This window comes from Vulpes lagopus, chromosome 2 (assembly GCF_018345385.1).
Source record: "Vulpes lagopus strain Blue_001 chromosome 2, ASM1834538v1, whole genome shotgun sequence".
Classification (NCBI taxonomy): Eukaryota; Metazoa; Chordata; class Mammalia; order Carnivora; family Canidae; genus Vulpes; species Vulpes lagopus.
The window spans coordinates 2,179,254-2,194,249 of record NC_054825.1 but is presented as its reverse complement, the minus strand read 5'-3'; positions in this window follow the sequence as shown (position 1 = coordinate 2,194,249).

Here is a 14,996-nt window from a genome sequence, read left to right as displayed (position 1 = left end):
CGTATTTTTCAAGTCTGAGAAGCTGATGGATCTTGGTAGCTGAAAGCACAAAAGACTTGAGTATAACCAGAGACTGGAGAGTTTCTGAAAGGTGATTATTGAAAATATTCTCTAGTTATTGGACTATCTGATTTTTAGTTGGAGTTGGATTTATTGGAGGCTATTTTGCCCTCCATACTTCCTGAGCAGAACTTTTCATGGATTTTTGGTGACGTGTTGTTGGACTCTGTGGACCTGGACTCAGCCGTTGAGGCTCTCTTGCCGAGCGCTTGGCTTCGGTGCTTGGATTCAGTCTTGTCCTTTCAGAAGCTGGAAAGGACCAGCTTTGTGTTCAAGCACCATGCTTCAGTGAGCCGAAATATTGTATTCTACAGAACTCTAAGGAAAGAACACTTGTGGGAAGAATGAAAACCCTCACACGCCCTCTAAATTCTTAGAAAGATTGGCTTTTTAGTGATTTGTTTCTTCTAAAAAACAAAAAAGTCACCACATTTGTATATTTAAAGTGAGGATATATTTAAGTGATTACAAACCAGAGCCATTTGCAAACCTTTCAAGAGTAATAGCTCCATCAAGAAAGTGCTTAAATAAAAAATAAATTATTGCAATTTTCAGGTTGAGTAATATAGTGTGTATAATTGGAGTGGCTAATACATGCATTTAATGAAGTATATCTATCTTCTTGCAGGAGTGCCACCAATCAATTTGTGATGAAGTCAGTGTAATGAGCAAACAAACACTGTTCCCTATGCTTTAAAATCCCCACATGTCTAATAATATCTTACATTAATCAGCAAATAGTTAGTGTCATCTTTTTGCAGATTCTTTGCTAAGTACATGGGATTGGTCACCGGCAGAGTCCAATGTTGCCCTCCGGAGCTGCCGTCCAGTTGGCAAAGAGAAGCTGACTCCCCAGAGCCTGTATCACAATCACCAAGTCCTGGGGTTGGCGCAGAGGACTCCCAAGTCAGACAGTCCTGGGTTTGAGTTCCTGCTTCTTTTAATTGCTGGCAGATCTGAGGACATTTCATAAACTTTGTGACTTTTGATTTTCTCGTGTGATAAATAGCAATGCTAATTATAATAATCATGCCTACGGGCAAGGGTCATGAGCAGGCTTTTAGAGCCACTTGAAGCATTCATTACAATGATGCTGATGATGATGATGATAGCGGTCAGTTATTTCACCCTTACGGCCTGCCGCTCACCCCGACATTCTGGGGTCCCCCAGCCACAGATGCAGCTGGACGCTGCTGAGGAAGAGGGGGTGACACTCAAGGAGGCTTCAGAGCTTGGTCAGATTCAAAAGGAGGGGAACAAGGGGGCATTTGATACCCTATTTGTCCAGAAACTTGTGATCCAGTCCCCTAACTTAATTTCCAGGTAACTTAGTTTAATCTTCTGTTAGAATTATTTTTACAACACTAGGTGCACAGTCTTATAAAACTAGTTGCCTCCCGATGTCCTGTCCACGCAGCAGTTCCAGATCCCTTTCGAAAATATATTTCCAAATATTTCAATTCCTTAACTTGCCTTTTTTCAGAAAACATAGAGGAGGCACAGAATCCCCTTCTCTCTCAGGGGTTTCTTTATGTGCCCGCTTGCTTCCAGACCTCTCACACCCTGGAAAATCTCCTCCCTGAAGCCTGCCCAGCGCATCTCCCATCTTCCCGTCTCCCTTCCCGACTTGGCTCCAAGGCCCCGGTGGGAGAGTGGAGCAGGTGGTGGGAGATGGGGCTCCGCGTGGCGGCCGAGGGGAGGGCACCTGTGGACGAGCCTGCCCCTGCCCGTCGGTGCGGCCGTATGTGTAATCCCCGTCCCTGGTAGCACCGATCTCCTGCCTGCTTCACACAAGGCGCTGGCCCTTGCACGCGCCCTGCAGGTGCCTCTGGGAACGCCCCGGCTGCTTCAGGTGCTCACTGCGTTGAGTGGGCTGTGCGTGCCCGGCACTGGTGGTGGTGGTCTCGTCGCTTCCACCGAGGCCCACGGTGCCTTAGGGGCGCAGGTGCTCTGCGAGCCGGCCCATCCCACGCGGACACGTCCCGCCCCCGGCCGCCGTCCCCCCGAGCTCAGCGAGTGACACTTGTGAAGGGTCCTCCCTGCCGCCCTGGCCCTGGGCCGCTCCCCTGCCTTGTCCCTGTGATGCTCCCCTTGTCTGTCCCTCTTTCCCCGGAGCCCAGAGCTGTTACAGCGACGGGGCTGAAGCGTCCAGGCCCGTGTGCTGGCCGGGGCTTATGCGATCTTGGATCCTTGGCGATTTTTATCCCTAAGGGTAGTGCCCCACTGTGGTCCCTGAGCTTCTGAGAGCATCGGGGCAATCAAGGCTCATGCACCCTGTGGAGCAGCGAGTCGATTCCTGTCCTCTGCCTTCTGGCTGCAGACGCTTCTGGCTTAGGTGACAGAAGCGTCCAGGGCTGAGTCGGAAGGGAGAGCCGCAGAGGATGCGAAGTGTATTATCAAAGGTCAGTCTTGAGATCTTTCTAGGGCTCTGGTATATCGCTATTAGCTAAATGGAAGAGTGAAATGGGAGCAAACGACACCCAGAGGGACCCATAACCAGAGGTTCCTAACGCTACTCTATGCATCATTTCATATTCATGACCTTCCATTATCAGCTTCGGCAGCCTGTGGGACCCACACCACCGGGGAGGGGGTGTGACAGTGCCGTGTTGGCTGAAGGTAACTGTGAGGTGCCCACGGGTGAGCAGGAGAAGCAACCAGGTGCCAGAGAGCCGCGGGCTGGGCACACCCATGGTGCCCGAGGTCCTCCCAGGGAAGAGCGGTAGCAGAGGAAAGACATGGGGTTAATTCGGATTAGGAGGAGAAGCCCACCGTGGGCCTCTCACTCATTGCATCATCCTCCCTTCCTACCGAGAGCATCACCAACCCAGAAACCATCCTTGCATCTCTTGATTTTTTTAATGACATGCGTGTCATAAATAATATTTTGCTTAGCTTCACAAAATTGTGGACTTTGCATAATTTTAATACTGTATAAACTGCGTGGATTCTTCTGAAGTTTGCTTTCTTGTTTAATATTATGTTTGTAAGATTCATCTACGATGATGAATGGAAGGAGCCATAGTTCGTCCATTTTTACTGCTTTTTGGCATTCTGTTAATAGAAGATGGAATTCTTTCTCTATTCTGCTGTCAGTGGATTAGGTTCAGGTTTTGCTGCTATAAATATGCTTGGCTTGTCTCCTGGTACATGGAGCCCACAGGTCATATCTGTACATACCGTTCAGGGCGTAGGTTAGGCGCGTCTTTCCACTTAATGAGGTCACGCTAGTTTGCTTTGTTTCGACTTTATCGAACTATGTTTGACACTTAACATTGTGTAAGTTTAAGGTGCATGACATGCTGGTTTGATGCGCTTGTGTATCGCACAGTGATCACCACCATAGTGGTGGTGACATGGTGTTAGGTTAAGACCTCCATCATGTCACAAAGTGCCATTTCTTTCTACTGGTGAGAATCTTTAAGATGTACTTTCTGAGCAATTTTCAAGTGTGTACTACAGCTAAGAGCTGTAATCACGTGCTGAGCATTAGATCACCAGAACTTATTCTGCTTTGAAACCAATGACACCATTTTACGTTCCCACCAAAAACTCAGTTGCTTCTCCTTCTGGTAAGATGATGCTCCTTTAAGATTTTTCAGTTTTTCCTCAACTGGTAGGGATGAAAAAGTGTCTCACTGTGGTTCTAGCTACAATTTCCATGATTATTAGTGAGGCTAGTAATATTTCCCTATGTTTATGAAACTTCTGTTTGAGATTTTTGCCTATTTTTCTCTTGGTTAATTGTGTGCTTTTTAAAAAAATGGATTCCAAAAGTTCTTTATCCATTCTAGATACTAATGTCGTGTTGTTTTTTTTTTTTTTTAAAAAAAACTGTTGTAAATACAGATCATCACATGCTTTATGATGTGTTTTATGAATAGATATTTTTTATTTTAACATAATCAAATTTATCCATCCTTCCTTTATGTTTGTGCTCCCTTCCCATGCTTAAAAATCATCTCCTACTTGAAATGCAAGAATATGTTTTCTCCATTTTCTTCTTGAGGTTTACAGTTTTGCCTGTCACATTTACATTTTGCCTTTCACATGTAATCATCAGGAACTACCTTTTGATAAAGGTCAGTGTGATTCGGTTTGTAGAGTGTAACTAGAGTATAATTTGTTCATTTTATACTGTATAGTATTTCATTATATAGATAAGCCACCATTTCTTTACTCATTCTGTTGAAAGACAGTTGAATGTTTTTCTAGCTTTGGCTTATGTTGAACAATGTACCCGTGAACATCCTTACACTGTGAGTGTGTTTCGTGTGCATGCGTATCTATTGGAGGCCGGGAAGTCAAAGATCAAGGTGCAAGCAGTACCTTTGGTGTCTGGTGAGGACACACTGTCTGGCTGAGAGATAGCAGCCTTTTCTCAGGGTCCTCACACAGTGGAGAGAGGATTGAGGTGGCTCCCTCGGATCTCTGTTATAAGGGCACAAATCCCATCACAGGGGCTCTATTCTCATGATATAATCACCTCCCAAAGGTCCACCTCCAAATACCATCAACTTGGGGGTTAGGATTTTAATATATGAATTTTGAGGGAACACATTCAGTCGATAGCATTATGCATATGTAAATATCTTCTCCTACACAGTTAGCTTGCTTTTCCACTACCTTAATGATGAATTTTAATAAACACAAATTAATAATTTTAACACAAGCATATCAGTCTTGTCTTTTTTTGTTTATAATTTCTATTTCCCGTTTAAATAAGTTTTCCTTATTTTAAGTCATAAGTGGAATTTATTCCTGGGATGCAAGGGTGGTTCAATATCTGTAAATCAATTAACATGATACATCACGTCAACAAGAGAAAGGTTAAGAACCATATGATCCTCTCAATAGATGCAAAAAAAGCACTTGACAAAGTATAACATCCATTTGTGATAAAAAACTCTCAACAAAGTAGGTTTAGGACAATTTGATAAAGGGCATCCATATATGGAAAACCCACAGTTAACACCATTCTCAATGGTGAAAAGCTGAGAGCTTTTCCTCTAAGATCAGGAACAAGACAAGGATGTCTACTCTCACCACATTTATTCAACACAGTACTAGCCACTGCAATTAGACACGAAAAAGAAATAAAAGGCATCCAGATTGGTAAGGAAGAAGTAAAAATTTCACTTTTCTCAGATGACATGACGCTGTATATAGGAAACCCTAAAGATACCGCCAAAAACTATTAGACCTGACAGATGAATTCAGTAAGGTTTCAGGATACAAAATCAATATGCAGAAATCTAGTGCGTTTCTATATACTAGTAATGAAGTAGCAGAAAGAGAAATTAAGAAATCATTTTATTTTCTAGAAGTTTTACTGTCCTTCCTTTCACACTGAGGTCTACATTGCAACCAACCCTGCATCATTTATAGAGAATATAATTTTTCTTCACTGCTCTGCAGTGCCATTTTGCCATAAACCAGTATCTGCAGGTGTAGGTCTATTTCTGGGCTTTCTTCTCTGTCCCATTGGTATGTGCATACTTGTGTCAGTTCCAGTCGGAGTTACTTACTTTAGCTTCATAATCAATCTTGATAAAAGTAGAGCAAGCTGTCCCAATGTGTTCTTCTTCAAGAACATCTTGTCTATTTTGGGTCTTTTGCATTTCCATTTAATTTTAGACTAAGTTTGTGAAGCTCAACAGATTGGGATTTTGATTGGTATTGTTTTGAATCAATTTGCAGAAATTGACATTTTATAATATTAAGTCTTTAAATCAAATGCACAAGGTTTATTCCTTCACTTATTGAGGGTTGCCTTAACTGTTCTTAATAATATTTTCCCCTCTGCATAGAGATCTTGCAATATTGTTAGATTTATTCATAGGTACTTGTTATATTTGACACTATTGTAAATGGCATCTTTATAAACTGTACTTTTTAATTTTGATGGTGCATAGGAGGATAATTGATTTCCATGGATCAAATTTGCATGCAGCAACTTTTCAAAACTCTCTAACTCTGATGATTTATCTGTACACTCCTTTGGATTTCATGCATACACAATCATGTCATCTGTGGATAATAACAGTTAAATTTCTTACTTTCAGTTTTGCCATAAACATTTTATCAAAGCAGAAAAATTGTATCAAGTTAAGGTAGTTTCCTGCTCTTTCTAGTTTGCTAAGATTTATTTTTGCCATTGTTGTGCATGCTGTCAAAGGAGTTGCTCATCTTCTTAGTCTCCTTCTGTGGACTGGGATATGAGCTCGACGGAAAGAGGGTACTGAAGCAGGACTCACCTCCTTGGGTCCCCTTCTTCCTCTGTCTTATTGGATATCCAGTGTCTTGAATGGATTTTTAAAATATATTCTATCCTCAGTGAAGTGTTGGTTCAGATTTCCTAATCTGCCATCTCCAACAGTGGAATCCCAGATTTACAAATTAATATTAACATCATTTTTTATTAACATCATTTTTATGAATACAATTAATGCTTATTTAAATTTATTCATATTTACCATTTTTCTTTTTCAATCTCAGAAATTCCCTGTTGGAATAATTTTCCTTTTCTTCCCCAAATTTATTCATGAGACATCCCTGTTGTGAAGATTTGTTGTCAGTAAATTCGAGATCTGTTTGTGTAACATATCTTGGTTTCTCCCTCCTTGAAATTTGGATGGGTGCATTCATTGTCTTATGATTCTGAGGATTTATGTCTTTCCCAGGAATGGAAGCATCTCCCACATTATCCCCAGCTATTGCTTCTGCCCCAATCTTTTGATTCCTTTCTGAAACTTCCACTAGATGTATGTCACCTTTCCCATCTGTCTTACCTCTTTATTTATGTCTTCCCTTCCTTTGCCCCTCTGTCACGCTCCTGGTGCTTCCTTCAGATCTGCTTCCCCTTTCACCAGTTCTCTCTGCATCTGGTTTAATCTTTTCTTTAATCTCATGCTTTTTAATTTTAATATAGCCTTTTGATTTAATGGTCTTCCTATTTTTAAATCTGCATAATCATTCATTTCTTGTTCTTTGCTAATATTTTGTGTTTCTCCTTTGCTCATCATGCACACAATTATTATTATTTTTTAAATATTTTATTTATTTATTCACGAGAGACACACACAGAGAGAGAGGCAGAGACATAGAGAGAGAAGCAGGCTCCATGCAGGGAGCCTGATATGGGACTCAATCCCTGGACTCCAGGATCACGCCCTGGGCCAAAGGGAGGTGCTCAACTGCTGAACCACCCAGGCATCCCTGAACATAATTACTTTCAATCAAATATTCTAATATCCGGAGTCTTTTTGAATCTGTTTCTGCTGCTGATTACATCTGTTGCTCATGCGCCTTGTTTCCTTTGTTGTTTTTGTTTGGTTAGTTTGTTTTCTGATGTGTGAGAGTTTTGGGGGAGGTATTTGGATTTGGTTCTTCCAGGAAACCAAGAATCTCTTGACTTAGTATCTTGAATCATTTTAATCTAAATCCTTAGCTTGTGTTGTGTGGATCTTGCAGATGGTGGGTTGGTGGTTCACAAACCCATGAGTGTGGGCCAACATGTCACGGTCACAAGGAGACACTTCTCATTGCACCCAGAGTCAAGGCATGAGACCCAAGTGTCCTTGGTAATCTTGTGTGCAAGTTAGAATTTGTGTTTGTGTTCTGGGAGGGTGCCCTGTAGAAGTTCTGGCTTCATATGATGTCACTCTGCAGAGATGTTCAAAGGAAGCCCTAGCTCACTGCAGATCAGTCTGGGACCCCAGGTAAACACGACATTTGGTACTCATCTAATTTTGTATGTTAATCTTATTTGTAGCTTTTGAGTATTTTTGCAATTTCTTTGAGGATCACTCCTATACTTAAAGTAGTGTCTTTATATTTTAAGTTCCAAATAAATCCCCATCCTTCCTCATCAACATTTTCCATCCACACCTGCCTGCCTCCTAGAGGGTTCTAGCACCTTCACCCTGTATAATCTACTGCTTCCTGATTGTGGGCAACCCTGCACAGTGTGTGGTCTACACCCAAGTTCCATTACTTACTCATGTTAACCTTAAACATGACCTCAAATGATGACATTGGTATTGGCTGCATTTCAGACAAATGTAAGGGGATGGTCTCTCCCTAGCCCTGCGAATGACCATTGATGAATGAAAACTGAAAAAGCCGTTTCTGCCTGGCTAAATCATATTGCTTAAAACCCAGTGTGATTCCGAGACAATGAAGGACAAAATCCAAATGTTAATGATCTCAAGCAAGTTTCTGAGGAAGGATTGCATTAGGGCATGATTAAGGGGAAATTTAAAAGGAAGTTGAAGTGGCAAATTCCTTTCTAGAGATCTAAGCAAGAAATTGTCAGGAAGGCAAATTCCCTTCACTTAAGCTAGTATAGGCTTTAATATTGCAAAAAAATTTTATATTTGACTCATACAGTGTATTTGCATGGGAACAAGACATTTTGTCAAAATCAGATACAGAATTGGCGTATGCATCATCTTCTCTTAAACTCCGTGTCGGAGTGTTCAGGTGTCACTCACCTACAATTGGCAGATGGCTCTGGTTTTCAAACAGTGAAGTGAGTTCAGTCACCTGCTGAATGGTTTTTGGCACAGAACATCAGCACTGTCATATTTCCAACTTGTCACATTAGTAGGAGATGCTGTGATAGGAAACAGAACTTTACTGCATAAGGAGTATAATTCGGAAATCTATATCGGCATTTGTCAAGTGTCACAGCAGAAATTGCTGGGAGTCAGGCGTCACCTGACAGCTTTCCTGGACTCTGATTCTAACTGATTTGGTGCAGTTATTTTCCTTGGAGGGAGGGAGGTATTTAAGAAGTGAGGAGAGTCTTTTATCTTCTCTATTGCACGAGCTTTTGAAATGGGCCTTGGTTCCCCTCAGATATTGAAACCATAATATGTGTCTCACTGAATCCTGTAACTATAGGCACTCTCTCCCGAGAATCCAGGTTGGATCATCTTAAAATGTAGTTTTGATCATGAATTCTCAAAAACTTTCAGTGACAGTTTTAATGCTTTTTTTTAAAAAAAAAAACACGGGTATTTTTTTTCTGGATTGAGGCATATTTTATATATCATGTATATATGTATTTTTAAGTGTGATTCTTTAATGTAAATTTATTATTTTGATTTATTTTAGTATACTGACCAAATTGGACACCTATCACCCTCCAATATGATTCCTTGTGAAAATTTATCTGCCCTATCCAACCACTCATCTACTTTTGTAGATTAAAGCTACTTTGTAGGTTTGCCTTTTCTGGATATTTCTTAAAAATCAACCTATGCAGTATGTGGTTTCTTGTGTCTGGGTTCTTTCATGAAATAATGTTTTTGAGGTTCCTCCAGGCTAGAGAATGTACCTGTGGGTTTTCCTTTTTACTGCAAAGTCTACTTACCAACTGATGGACATTTAGGTTGTTACCAAATTGAGGATATTATGAATAAATATTCATAATATGCAAGAAAGAAATATGCAAAAGTTATTGTGTGAGCATGTATTTTGACTTCTCTTGGGTGGATACTTAAGAGTAGAATTGCTAGGTTATATGGTAAATTTATTATTTACTTTTTAAGAAACTGTCAAACATTATGCAAGTGGCTGTACCATTTTATATTCCCACCAACAGCGCACACGGGATCCAGTTTCTCTACATCCTCACCAGCATTGGTTGTTTTCTGCTTTTTTATATTACGCCCATCACATTACGTGTGCAATGACACTTCACTCTAGTTTTAATTACCATGTTTCTAATGACTAATGTGTTGAGCATTCTTTTCATGTGCTTGTTCTCTACGGGAAAATATCTACTTAAATTTTGTGCTAATATCTTCTCCCATTCTGTAGGTTGTCTTTTAGTTTTGTTGACTGTATCCTTTGCTGTTCAAAAGCTTCTTATCTTGATGAAATCCCAATAGTTAATTTTTGCTTTTGTTTCTTTTGCCTTTGTGGATGTATCTTGCAAGAAGTTACTGTGGCTGAGTTCAGAAAGGGTGTTGCCTGTGTTCTCCTCTAGGATTTTGATGGAATCTTGCCTCACATTTAGATCTTTCATCCATTTTGAGTTTATCTTTGTGTATGGTGAAAGAGAGTGGTCTAGTTTCATTCTTCTGCATGTGGATGTCCAATTTCCCCAGCACCATCTTTTGAAGAGACTGTCTTTCTTCCAGTGGATAGTCTTTCCTCCTTTATCGAATATTAGTTGACCATAAAGTTCAGGGTCCACTTCTGGGTTCTCTATTCTGTTCCATTGATCTATGTGTCTGTTTTTGTGCCAGTACCTCACTGTCTTGATGACCACAGCTTTGTAGTACAACCTGAAATCTGGCATTGTGATGCCCCCCAGCTATGGTTTTCTTTTTTAAAATTCCCCCGGCTATTCGGGGTCTTTTCTGATTCCACACAAATCTTAAAATAATTTGTTCTAACTCTCTGAAGAAAGTCCATGGTATTTTGATAGGGATTGCAGTAAATGTGTAGATTGCCCTGGGTAGCATTGACATTTTTACAATATTAATTCTGCCAATCCATGAGCATGGAATATTTTTCCATCTCTTTGTGTCTTCCTCGATTTCTTTCAGAAGTGTTCTATAGTTTTTAGGGTATAGATCCTTTACCTCTTTGGTTAGGTTTATTCCTAGGTATCTTATGCTTTTGGGTGCAATTGTAAATGGGATTGACTCCTTAATTTCTCTTTCTTCAGTCTCATTGTTAGTATATAGAAATGCCACTGATTTCTGGGCATTGATTTTGTATCCTGCCACGCTACCAAATTGCTGTATGAGTTCTAGCAATCTTGGGGTGGAGGCTTTTGGGTTTTCTATGTAGAGTATCATGTCATCGTATCAGATAAAGGGCTAGTTTTCAAGATCTATAAAGAACTTATTAAACTCAACACCAAAGAAACAAACAATCCAATCATGAAATGGGCAAAAGACATGAAGAGAAATCTCACAGAGGAAGACATGGACATGGCCAACATGCACATGAGAAAATACTCTGCATCACTGGCCATCAGGGAAATACAAATCAAAACCACAATGAGATACCACCTCACACCAGTGAGAATGGGGAAAATTAACAAGGCAGGAAACCACAAATGTTGGAGAGGATGGGGGAAAAGGGAACCCTCCTGCACTGTTGGTGGGAATGTGAACGGTGAAGCCACTCTGGAAAACTGTGTGGAGGTTCCTCAAAGAGTTAAAATAGACCTGCACTACGACCCAGTAATTGCCCTGTTGGGGATTTACCCCAAAGATACAGATGCAATGAAACGCCGGGACACCTGCACCCCGATGTTTATAGCAGCAACGTCCACAATAGCCAAACTGTGGAAGGAGCCTCGGTGTCCATCGACAGCTGATGGATCAAGAAGATGTGGTCTCTGTATACAATGGAATATTCCTCAGCCATTAGAAACGACAAATACCCACCATGTGCTTCAACGTGGATGGACCTGGAGGGTATTATGCTGAGTGAAGTAAGTCAAGCGGAGAAAGACAAACATTATTTGTTCTCATTCATTTGGGGAATATAAATAATAGTGAAAGGGAATAGAAGGGAAGGGAGAAGAAATGAGTGGGAAATATCAGAAAGGGAGACAGAACATGAGAGACTCCTAACTCTGGGAAATGAACTAGGGGTGGTGGAAGGGGAGGAGGGCGGGGGGTGGGGGTGACTAGGTGACGGGCACTGAGGGGGGCACTTGACGGGATGAGCACTAGGTGTTATTCTGTAAGTTGGCAAATTGAACACCCATAAAAAATAAATTTATTATATAAAAATAAATGTTGTGCTAATATTTTGATTGGGTTGCTTGTATTTTATTATTGAGTTGTAAGAGGTTTTTAGTGTTTTGTTTTTGTTTTGTTTTGTTTTGTTTCTGGTATATTTCAGACACAAGTCCTTTATAAGATTTGTTTTTTGCAAATATTTTCTCCCAACTGTTGCTTGTATTTTCGTTTTATTTTTGGTGTCTTTTGAATTGCCAAGTTTTGTTTTTTGTTTTTTGTTTTTTTTTTATGAAATTATTTTTTATTGGTGTTCAATTTGCCAACACACAGAATAACACCCAGTGCTCATCCCATCAAGTGCCCCCCTCAGTGCCCGTCACCCAGTCACCCCCACCCCCACCCACCTCCCCTTCCACCACCCCTAGTTTGTTTCCCAGAGTTAGGAGTCTCTCATGTTCTGTCTCCCTTTCTGATATTTCCCACTCATTTTTTCTCTTTTCCCCTTTATTCCCTTTCACTATTTTTTATATTCCCCAAATGAATGAGACCATATAATGTTTGTCCTTCTCCAAATTGCCAAGTTTTGAATTTTAGTGAGGTCCAATGCAGTGAGTTCCAGTTTCTTTTCTTTTATGGATCATGACAGGATCATATGTTAAATGGTTAGATGTTTGGAAAGCTGCTCTCCAAAGTGGTTGTACCATTACACATGCAGGAAAGTTCCAGGTCCCCCAGAGAATCACCCATACTTGGCATGTTCATTCTCGTCTATTTTTGCAACCCTACTAGATATGTAGTAACATCTCACTATGTTTTTAATCTGCATTTCCTTACTAACATGCTATCGAGGATATTTTATTAGATTACTTGCTGTGCATACAGTTTCTTTGGCAAAGTGTTCAAATCTTTTCCCTATTTTTAAAATTGGGTTATTATGTTTAATTGCATTTTGAGAGTTCTCTATAGATTCTGGATACAAGTCCTTGATCATATATGATTTGCAAATATTTTCTCCCACCTCTGTCTATGCTCTTAGAGGGTCTTTTGAAGAGTGGAAACTTGGCAGTTTTCATGAACTCCAGATTATTATCAGTGTTTTCTTCTACGGATGGTGCTTTGGGTATTTACCCAAGGACTCTGCTCCTCAGTTACGATCACAAATATTTCCTTTCACTTTTATTTTCTTCTAGAAGCTTATTAGGTTTCACTTTGAGGTCTGTGAACATTTTGAGTTAAATTTTATGTGTGGTCTGAGAATTTATTATGTATATGGTATGTTTGTAGAGGGTCATGTTTGCACATAGATAGTTGATTTTCTCAGCACATTTTTTGAGACTGAATTGTCTCTGCTCCTTTGTCAAAAGTCAGAACACACACCTGTGTGTGCTGTGGAATCTCTGCCTTCTTCCTTCAGCCTATTTGTTCATTTTGAGAATTATGGAGCACTGTTTGATTAGTCCAGTGTCACAATAAGCCATCAAGCAAGGTGGTGCTGTCCAATGTTGTGCTTCTTTTTCAAATCTCATTTCATTATTCTAGGGCCTTTTGCAATTCCATGTGAGTTTTAGAATCACTTTCTCAATTTCAACCAAAAACTTTCACCAGCTTCTGTTTGGGTAGTGCTGGATCTCTACATCAGTTTGGAGGAAATGGTGTCAGTGCTACCAGGGCTCCTGACCTGTGAACAAAGCTGTATCTCCAGTCAAGAAGTCTTTAATTTCTCCTAGCAACATTCTGTAGACTTTAGTTTACACACACATTTTGCTGAATGTATCCATTTCCATAGTTTTAATGCTGTTGTAATTAGCTTTTCAATTTTTAATTGTTTTCTGATACAGAAGTAAAATTGAATTTTGGATACTGGTGTTATTCCTACACTGCAACCTTGTTAAACTCACTTACTTGTCCTAGTAGCTTTTGTAGATTTTTTTTTTTGCTTTTGTAGATTTTATTGAATTTTTGTCATTAATTATCGTATCATCTCAGAATAAAGACAGTTTTACTTTTTTCTTGCCCATCAGTGTGCTTTTTATTTCTTTTTCTGGGGTGAGTGAACTGGACAGAGACTTCGCTACAATATTGATAGACATACTGAGGATAGACACCCTTGTCTTGTTCCTGATCTTAGGGGAAAACATTTATCATTATGTATGACATCAGCTGTAGTTTCTCATCAATGCTTCTTATCAAGTTGAGAGAGTCCACATTTATTTCTTGTTTGATGAGGAACGGATGTCAAGTTTGGTGAAATGCCTTTTCTGTTCAGTTGAGAAGATCATATAGTTTTTATTTTTTAGTTTAGTAATATGGTGAGTTATATCGGTTGATTTTCAAATATTAGACAAACTTTACTTTTCTGGAATAAAGCTTACTTGATCATACTACATTATTCTTTTAATATATTGGTGGATAATTTGCTAAAATAAAATTCTGTTTAGATTTTTTTGGTCTATGTTTATGAGGGATATTGGTCTCTAGTCGTTCTTTCTGATAATGTCTTTGATTTTGGAATCTGAGTAATGCTGGTCTCAAAAATGGATTGGGAACTGTTTCTTCCGATTCAATCTATGGATGTATTTGTGGTGAATTCATGTTTCTTCATTAAATGTTTGGTAGAGTTCACAAAGCCATCTAGTTCTAGAGTTTATTTTTTCTTTGGCAGGGTGGGAAAGTGGTAGACATTAGGTATGGGTGAAGACTTGTGACTATAAATTCCATTTGTTTAATAGATTTAAGGCTAATAACATAATTTTTCTGGTAGTTTGAATCTTTCTAGAAATCTTTCATAGCATCTATGTTTTTTAAAGTAGGCTTCAAATTGTTCATAATATTCCCTTGTTATCTTTGTAATAACTTTTGAATCTATAATGATGTCACTTTTCTCATTCCTAATGTTGATAATTTGTGTTTTCTCTCTTTGTTTCTTGATCATTCTATCAATTATGTTGATCTTTTCAAATAACCAATTTTTTTATTTTATTCATTTCCATTTTCTTTTTTTGTTGGCTTCCAGTTTGAGCTTTATTATTTTCTTTATTCTGCTTACTTTGGCTTTAATATGCTATTGTTTTTCTAGTTGTTCTAAGAGGAAACTGATGTCCTTATCTGAAAATTTTCTTCTTTTCTAATGTAGGCATTTGGTACTATAAATTCCTCCCTAATTACTGCATTTTCTGTGTCTTACGCATTCTGATATGATGTGTTTTTCATTCAGTTTAAAAT